Source organism: Dermacentor variabilis, chromosome 1 (genome assembly GCF_050947875.1).
Source record: "Dermacentor variabilis isolate Ectoservices chromosome 1, ASM5094787v1, whole genome shotgun sequence".
Classification (NCBI taxonomy): Eukaryota; Metazoa; Arthropoda; class Arachnida; order Ixodida; family Ixodidae; genus Dermacentor; species Dermacentor variabilis.
In genome coordinates, this window is record NC_134568.1 from 185895794 (window position 1) to 185903054 (window position 7261).

The following is a 7261-nucleotide window of genomic DNA, read 5'->3' on the forward strand; positions in this document are numbered from 1 at the left end:
GGGTTCTTTAACGTGCACCTAAATCTAAGTACACGGGTGTTTTCGCATTTCGCCCCCATAGAAATGCGGCCGCCGTAGTGAACTTGTACGTTGCATGTTACAAGAACTGAAAGATAAATCATAATATGCTGTTATTTTTTTCATAAACTGTATGATGAGCTTTTCATGCATAAAAGGTGATTGCAAGCGAAAATGCAGCAAGGCATCAACTTCACACCATGTCACATACTCATACTTTATTACCTAATAAATTAGAAAAGATGCAGAAAGTGTAATTAACAAGAGTGACAAATAGCAGCAAAGGTGATCATGGATAAATCTTTAAGATGATTGCCGCCGCTGCCAGAGTAGGCCAGCCTTCGTAGGAGAGCACTGGCTGCCCACAAAAGCTTGCTGTCACAGGCCACGCGTGACGGTTCTTGTAGACATAGGAAAGCAATACCTGCACAGAACAGGAAAAAAAGGGGCAAGGGAAGAAATGGGAATGTTGAAATTAGAACTTCAATTAGCAATATGTGCTAAGTAAGAAGTTTGGCTCACATTAAAAATAAATTTAAGCACTCCTTTCTCTTAAACTACGGGTATCTTAAGGTTTGTATGCGATGATGTTTAATATGACTAGTATATTTCCTATCATAAGACGCCAACAAACACCGACACCAAGGACAACATAGGGGAAATTACTTCTGCTTAATAAATTAAATAAAGACACGATAAATTAGTGGAAATTAAAGTGGATGAAAAAACACCTTGCCGCAGGTGGGAACTGAACCCACAACCTTCGCATTTCGCGTGCTATGCTCTACCAATTGAGCTACAGCGGCGTCGTTTTCCCATCCACTTTTTTGGGTATTTGTGTGTCCTAGTAGAACGCTGGGAGTGTTAGCCAGCGCCACAACTCAGAGACCTTGTTCCTGGCATATAGTCATTAAGTTGCATAGCAGAGTCAAAGTCAGCCTTTAATTTATTGTATGGTGTTTTGTGGCTAAAAAGCCACTTATCAACCTGTCAAACAAGTCTGAGAAGCTTCCTGCAAAATATAATCAGTTTAAAACAGTAATTCACTGCAGGTAAATGATGTACTGACTTAATTAAAAAGTTAAATAGCGTTTTATATTGTTGAACTAAAATCAAGTTTGGCATTTTGCGCTGCCTAGCTGTTGCCTTTCTGTCAAACTTAAACATGACACAGTACAGAGTAAGCAGGTAGCATGCAAAGGAGGACTGGTGATAAAGTAGTGTTCCAAAGCAACACTCCTAGCTGGATCAATCACTTTTGTTGATATATTTTCATGTGACCCTAATTGGCTTCGGGCAATACCTCACACAAATGACGCAACACCTTGGATGATGCGTCATACAAAGTTGAAAGTTTCTCATGATGTGATCAAACGGTAACATTGCCCACTGACTTGGAAGTGTTAACATGCTGTTTGCGTGAGAAAGTGCAAATAAATTCCTATAGGTGGCAAATTCATCAGTGTATCTATAGCCTCAGGTAATTCTGAGCATCTATGCTGACTTGCAACTGAGAAGCCACTGCACACAGAAAGGTGTATTCAAGCAATGGTCCATGCAGAATAATTGCCCACCTAGTGAAAAGGCAAATGTGGCAGGCTAATGGGCCAGAGCAAATAGATTGATAAATTCTAATAACACTCCAATGACATTATTGAAATAGGTGATAAAAACAGCACAGGTAAAATTGCAGTTATGACAAAATTTTAAAAGCACCTCTGCAAACTGCTGGAACCCTCAGCATCATGCCTGTTCTACACGCACATATGTTGCAGCGCAATCTATATCTCAGACGCAGGCGCCTCCACAGATCACTTTGTGATCTCCTCACAATAAGGTTAAAAAACAGTCTGGCACAAGCTACTTGATGTGATTCATTTTGCAAGCGCCAGCCAAGTGCTGATGGTGGTAGAGCGAAACTGAAGTTTGTCCTTGTATGGAAGCCTTGGCCCATGTTTTATCAATTCTAGCGGCAAAGCACACCTTTTACAGCACACATAAATTTTAAATTAGACTGCTTGCTGATGCTGTACAGTAAGTTCCTGTAAAGAAACTAAATCACACAGAAAACATTTAGAATACCAAACTAATCAAATACTGGCTTGAATACATTTGTGCATTAGGGAAGCAAGGTGTAATGTACACTGTTGTAGAAAATTTTTACTCATGTATAGAATACTTCTATGACACAGCAGAGTTGATTTGTGAGTTCTTACATAGCAATGACTACGTACAGGTAAATTTTGTAAGGCTTAGGGAAACTAATTACTAGTAGAACTGTGTATGTACACTGGCACCGAGAAATTGGTTCTAATAGTGGCAGCTTATAATGGACCAGTGCAAAAAAATGGCCGTTTGTGAGACACCAACTAACTATTTTACCACGAAGCGCTCCCTGGCCTTAACCCATATATAAAGCACTGGGAGGACCAGAGAGGGTACAGTACTATCGGCCAAAAAAGTAAACGGACCACGGCACAGATGGCCGGAGCGGCTGCGGGGCCACACCGGGGCGCTGCTATCTCGCTCCGCGCGCTGACGGCGAGAGTGCCCCGAGTGACGCCAGACTTCGCCCTCTCTCTCGCGCGGGTCCTTGTCACGCTTGATAAATTTCTAGTGCACCGTTCGGTTGCTCTGCTACTGACGGTCGCGACGAAGGGGACTGTGCATCGCCGGTAGTTTTGCACATGGCGCTGTCGAACAGTAGTGGACGGCCGCGGGGCATCAAACCGCGCCACTGAGACGGAACGAAGACTTGTTCTTAATGTTGTTTTGCTTATATTCACCATACCTCTCATATTAGTGCATTTCGCTGGCGTCCACCGCTGCTCGACTTTAGGCAACACAACGCAAGCAGCCGCAACGGCGGCTACGGTGACGCGCGCTTGCAGGCGTCAAGATTTACTGCCGGCGCGGGTTCTCTGTCGATATTACTTGTCCGGCATTGTGTCCAGCAGTGGGTTTAGTAACTATAGCAGTGCGCCTCTACACACTACTTTAATTCGCTTCTACAATACACAGTCCGCTATGAAACTTTCTTTACAAAAGTAGCGTCAGGAAGAGATGATTGGAAAGACTAATCGGAAAAGCAAGTCGCTCGTGAAAGTTTATTCACGGAAGAAGATAAAAAGTGGGGTTCCATGCGTTGAAGAGGTCCTCAATGGGATGAAAATTCGCCGTCGACCGCGATGACTTGGCCTACTCGCCTTGACATCGAGTCATAGAGCGCGGCCACTAGCTCCGGACGTCCGCGTAGTGCTTCCCACTCTTCCTTCACGGCATGCCAAAGCTGATCCGCTGTGCCACCACACAGGTGCCGGGAGGCAAGAGTCTTCTTCAACATTCCCCAAATGTTCTCGATGGGGTTAAGATCAGCCCCGTTAGGCGGCCACGGAAGCTGACGCACGGCGTAGCGCTCCAGAAGTGCGCTCACAGCGCGTGCTTTGTGCACAGGGCTGCGGTCGTGCTGGAACATGTAGCACCCGTCCCGGAATGGCCCGTCCTGCACGTATGGAATCAAGTGCTTGACGAGGAGTTCGCAGTACTTTGACCCGGTGAACGAGCTCTCAATCCGCACGAGTGTGCCAAGGCCGTCCTTCCTGATGGCGCCCCAAACACTAACCGAGCAGCGGCCGCTGCTGAGCACGCTGTGGATGTGGCCAGGGTCATATCTGGGCATATGAGAGAGCAGTGATTAACATATGTCGGGTACAAAACTTAACGCGCAGCCCCCTCCCTCTGCTGTAGAAAAGAAAATAATGAAGGCTTAAATCATACCCTGTCTAACATTCAGCTCGCTGATATGCAATGACGCAAAAGAAACACTTCGTAGTCAATAGTGCACCTACGTCTAGTCATGCAGTAAGACGAGAAATGAGGCTGTACTGCATTCTTAAGGCTAGTATGCGTTGCAAACAATCCCTATTTTTCAGCACTGACTAGCTATGCGAACTTTACCCGCAACTTCCCTCAGCTGCAAGGATGAGAGGTCGTACCTGCTGTTCAACGGACGCCACAGACGCTGCTGTTGGTCCCAGCGTGTGCTAAACGTTGACTCATCCGTGAAGATGACCTCCCGCCACTCCTCTGCAGTCCATTGCTCGAACGCTCGGGCGAAATTCAGCCGCTCTTCCCTCTGCTTCGTCGTCAGGTGCAGCTTCTGAGCGGCAACGCAGTTCATGAGACCTGCCTCTCGCAGTCTGCTCCTGATAGTCTCGCTGCAGCAACTCAGATCGAGTGCGTCACGAATTTCCCTGGCGTTCAGAAAGGGGTCAACAACAGCGGCAGCAACTATCCGTTGGTCCTCTTCCAACGTTGTAAGCCTTGGCCGCCCACTGCGCTGAGCATCAGCAATTCTACCATATTCATCCCTATAGGCTTGAATAATGCGGTTCACCGATGTTCTGCTCCTCCTGGTGCGGCGGCAGATTTCACGCTGAGGGACACCTTCTATGCTAAGCCGCACGATGCGCCTTCTCTCCTCGATCGGCACCCGAGATGGCATTTTTGCGACGAATGCGACCGTTCTCGTTTTTAAACATTTCCTAGTCTTCCAGTGTCCAATGGCTGGACACAACCATATCTGGATAGCAGCGCGCACTACAAAGCGCGTCGCCCACACCGTTCCAGAGAATAAAAATGAAATATTGAACGCCGGTGTCCTATTGGCGCCTTTGCTGTGGCACCGCGGATCAGCTGCATCATACCGTGAAGGAAGGGTTGGAAGCGCTGCGCGGACGACCGGAGCTAGTAGGAGCTCTGTGACTCGATGCCAAGGCAAATAGGCTGTCATCGCGGTCGACGGCAACTTTTCATCCCGCTGAGGACCTCTTCAACCCACGGAATGCCATTTTTTATCTGCTTCCGTGAATAAGCTTTCACGAGCGACTAGTTTTTTCCGATTCGCCTTTCCAATCGTCTCTTTCTGACGGTATTTTTCTAAAGAAAGTTTCATAACGGGCTGCGTATTGTAGTATCGAATTAAAGCAGTTTTGAGAGGCGTCGTTGCTATAGTTATTACACCCACTGCAGGAGACAATGCCGGAAAAGTAATATCGACAGAGAACCCGCACCGGCAGCAAAGCTTGGCGCCTGTAAGTTATCGCGCCGGCGTGAAAGAGCGCGCATGGAGCGGCCTTCAACGTAGGCGCCGTTACGGCTCCTTGCTTTGTGTTGCCTAAAATCGAGCAGCGGTGGACGCCAGCGAAATGCACTAATATGAGAGGTATGGTGAATATAAGCAAAACAACATTAAGAACGAGTCTGCGTTCCGTCTCAGTGGCGCGGTTTGATGCCCCGCGGCCATCCACTACTGTTCGACAGCGCCATGTGCTAAACTACCGGCGATGCAGTCCCCTTCGTCGCGACCGTCAGCGGCAGAGCAACTGAACGGTGCACTAGAAGTTTATCAAGCGTGACAAGGCCCCGCGCGAGAGAAAGGGCGAAGTCTGGCGTCACTCGGGGCACTCTCGCCGTCAGCGCGCGGAGCGAGATAGCAGCGCCCCGGTGTGGCCCCGCCGCCGCTCCGGCCATCTGTGCCGTGGTCCGTTTACTTTTTTGGCCGATAGTACATTGGCTTACACTGATCATGATGAGGTCCCGTCATCCAGCTAGCGCCAAGGTACAAGAAGGATGTCCAGCCGTCTATAGAGTGAAAGGGACAAAATAGGATAGCATCAATTCAGTTGAAATGCAGATTTGCAATTACACATAAGGTGACCCCCAGTCACAGTCATTCATTAATAAATGCCAAGCTATCGTGATTTCACTCCCAGATGAAGCACCTACTAGGTTAAAAGTTTTGCTGCTTATTTAGAACAAAACACAAGTGAAATTTGTACATCAGCAGACAATTTAATTTGGAATTGTATAGATGAAGTAAACACTGCAGTTTGTTTTGCTATAAAGTGGGAACGCTACAAACTGCATAGTCACTGACACACACGCGTGCACACGTAAGAACAAAAGGACACAAAATAGGGCGAGTTCAGTCTGGTTCAGCATTACAGCCAGCGCGTCGTCTTCGAGTGCACTCTTTTCGGTTGGTTCGTGCTACGTTAACCACAGACTAACAAGCAGGGCAAAGTTCTGACTGTTGTTGCGGAAGTCGTGGAGAGCGGTAGTGCTGAACGGCTGAAGACAAGCAGAACCCTCGTATAAAAGTAATGACGAAAACTCGCAGGGCAGAAGAGCCCATATATCAAGAATTGTCGCGGGTAACACCTAAATATGTTCACATTGTTGACGAAAAACGAAGCGCAATGTATTTGACTTACCGGAAAAAGTGTTATCCGAAGGTGCGACGTACAAAGACGTACCGAGACACGAAGGCGGCGATGGCAGACCCTGCCATTGTGGTAGTAAGCCGTCGGCGAAAACACGCAATACAGCCGATGTCACGAAGCACTGATGCAAAACACACTGCACACAGCATCAGCACAGCTAAATGACTCCATTTAATATCCAGCATAAATGTACAGAACGGTTTAGAATGACGCACAACTGGATAACGAACCCACGACCGAGACACAGCGGGCGACAGTGGCCGTTTTTTCATGGATGGATGGATGGGTGGCGGCTATACCCTTTGTAACGGGCGGCGGCTGGCGCCACCTAGCATTTTGCTCCCCCTCCTATTTTATTATTAGTATGTTTTTCTTTCTTTATATCCTCTTTTCCTTAAACTAGTTTTCACTCCCCTCCTCCCCCCACAATAACTATCTAAAACAGTAGAGGAAACATTATCTCCCCGATTTATGGTATTATCTATCCCTTGACTTACTCCACCAATCCTCTAGCCTCCCCTTCGTTACTGCCACTCTTTTCTCGTCTATTTGCCCTCGTTCCCCGGGAAAACCTAATGCCCCTTCCATATCTGCCACTGTTCCCTCTGCCAGGGTCGGGCGAAGGTCTGTGCATCTCAGCACTGTATGCTCAGTGGTCTCCATTTCGGCTCCGCAAGCTGTGCACCGAAGGTCCACGTCTTCAAATTTAGCCCCGTATGTTTTCGTTCTCAAAACCCCCGTCCTAGCTTCGAATAATAGTGAGCTGCCCCGCGAGTTATCAAATAAGAGCTCTCTCTTAATCTCCTGTTTTTGTGACCTATACATTGATAGCGCTGGCTTTCCGAGCATTCTTTCTTCCCACATTTTTCTTTCCGTCTCCTTCACCTCCTTTCCCACACTAGAACCACGTTGGACCCCCTCCCTCGGCTGTAGGTATCTATTCCTCAGCTTCCTCGTTC

At 47.7% G+C, this 7261-nt stretch overlaps 1 long non-coding RNA gene across 1 annotated transcript; it reads right to left on the bottom strand.

The window, feature by feature from the left end:
• Positions 1-221: 221 nt before the first annotated feature.
• LOC142572538 (uncharacterized) lies at positions 222-6429 on the bottom strand. The gene is made up of 3 exons (XR_012826097.1): positions 6294-6429; positions 5599-5661; positions 222-442 (listed from the first exon to the last, which is right to left on the bottom strand). It is a non-coding gene; the product is annotated as an uncharacterized LOC142572538 (long non-coding RNA).
• Positions 6430-7261: the final 832 nt, after the last annotated feature.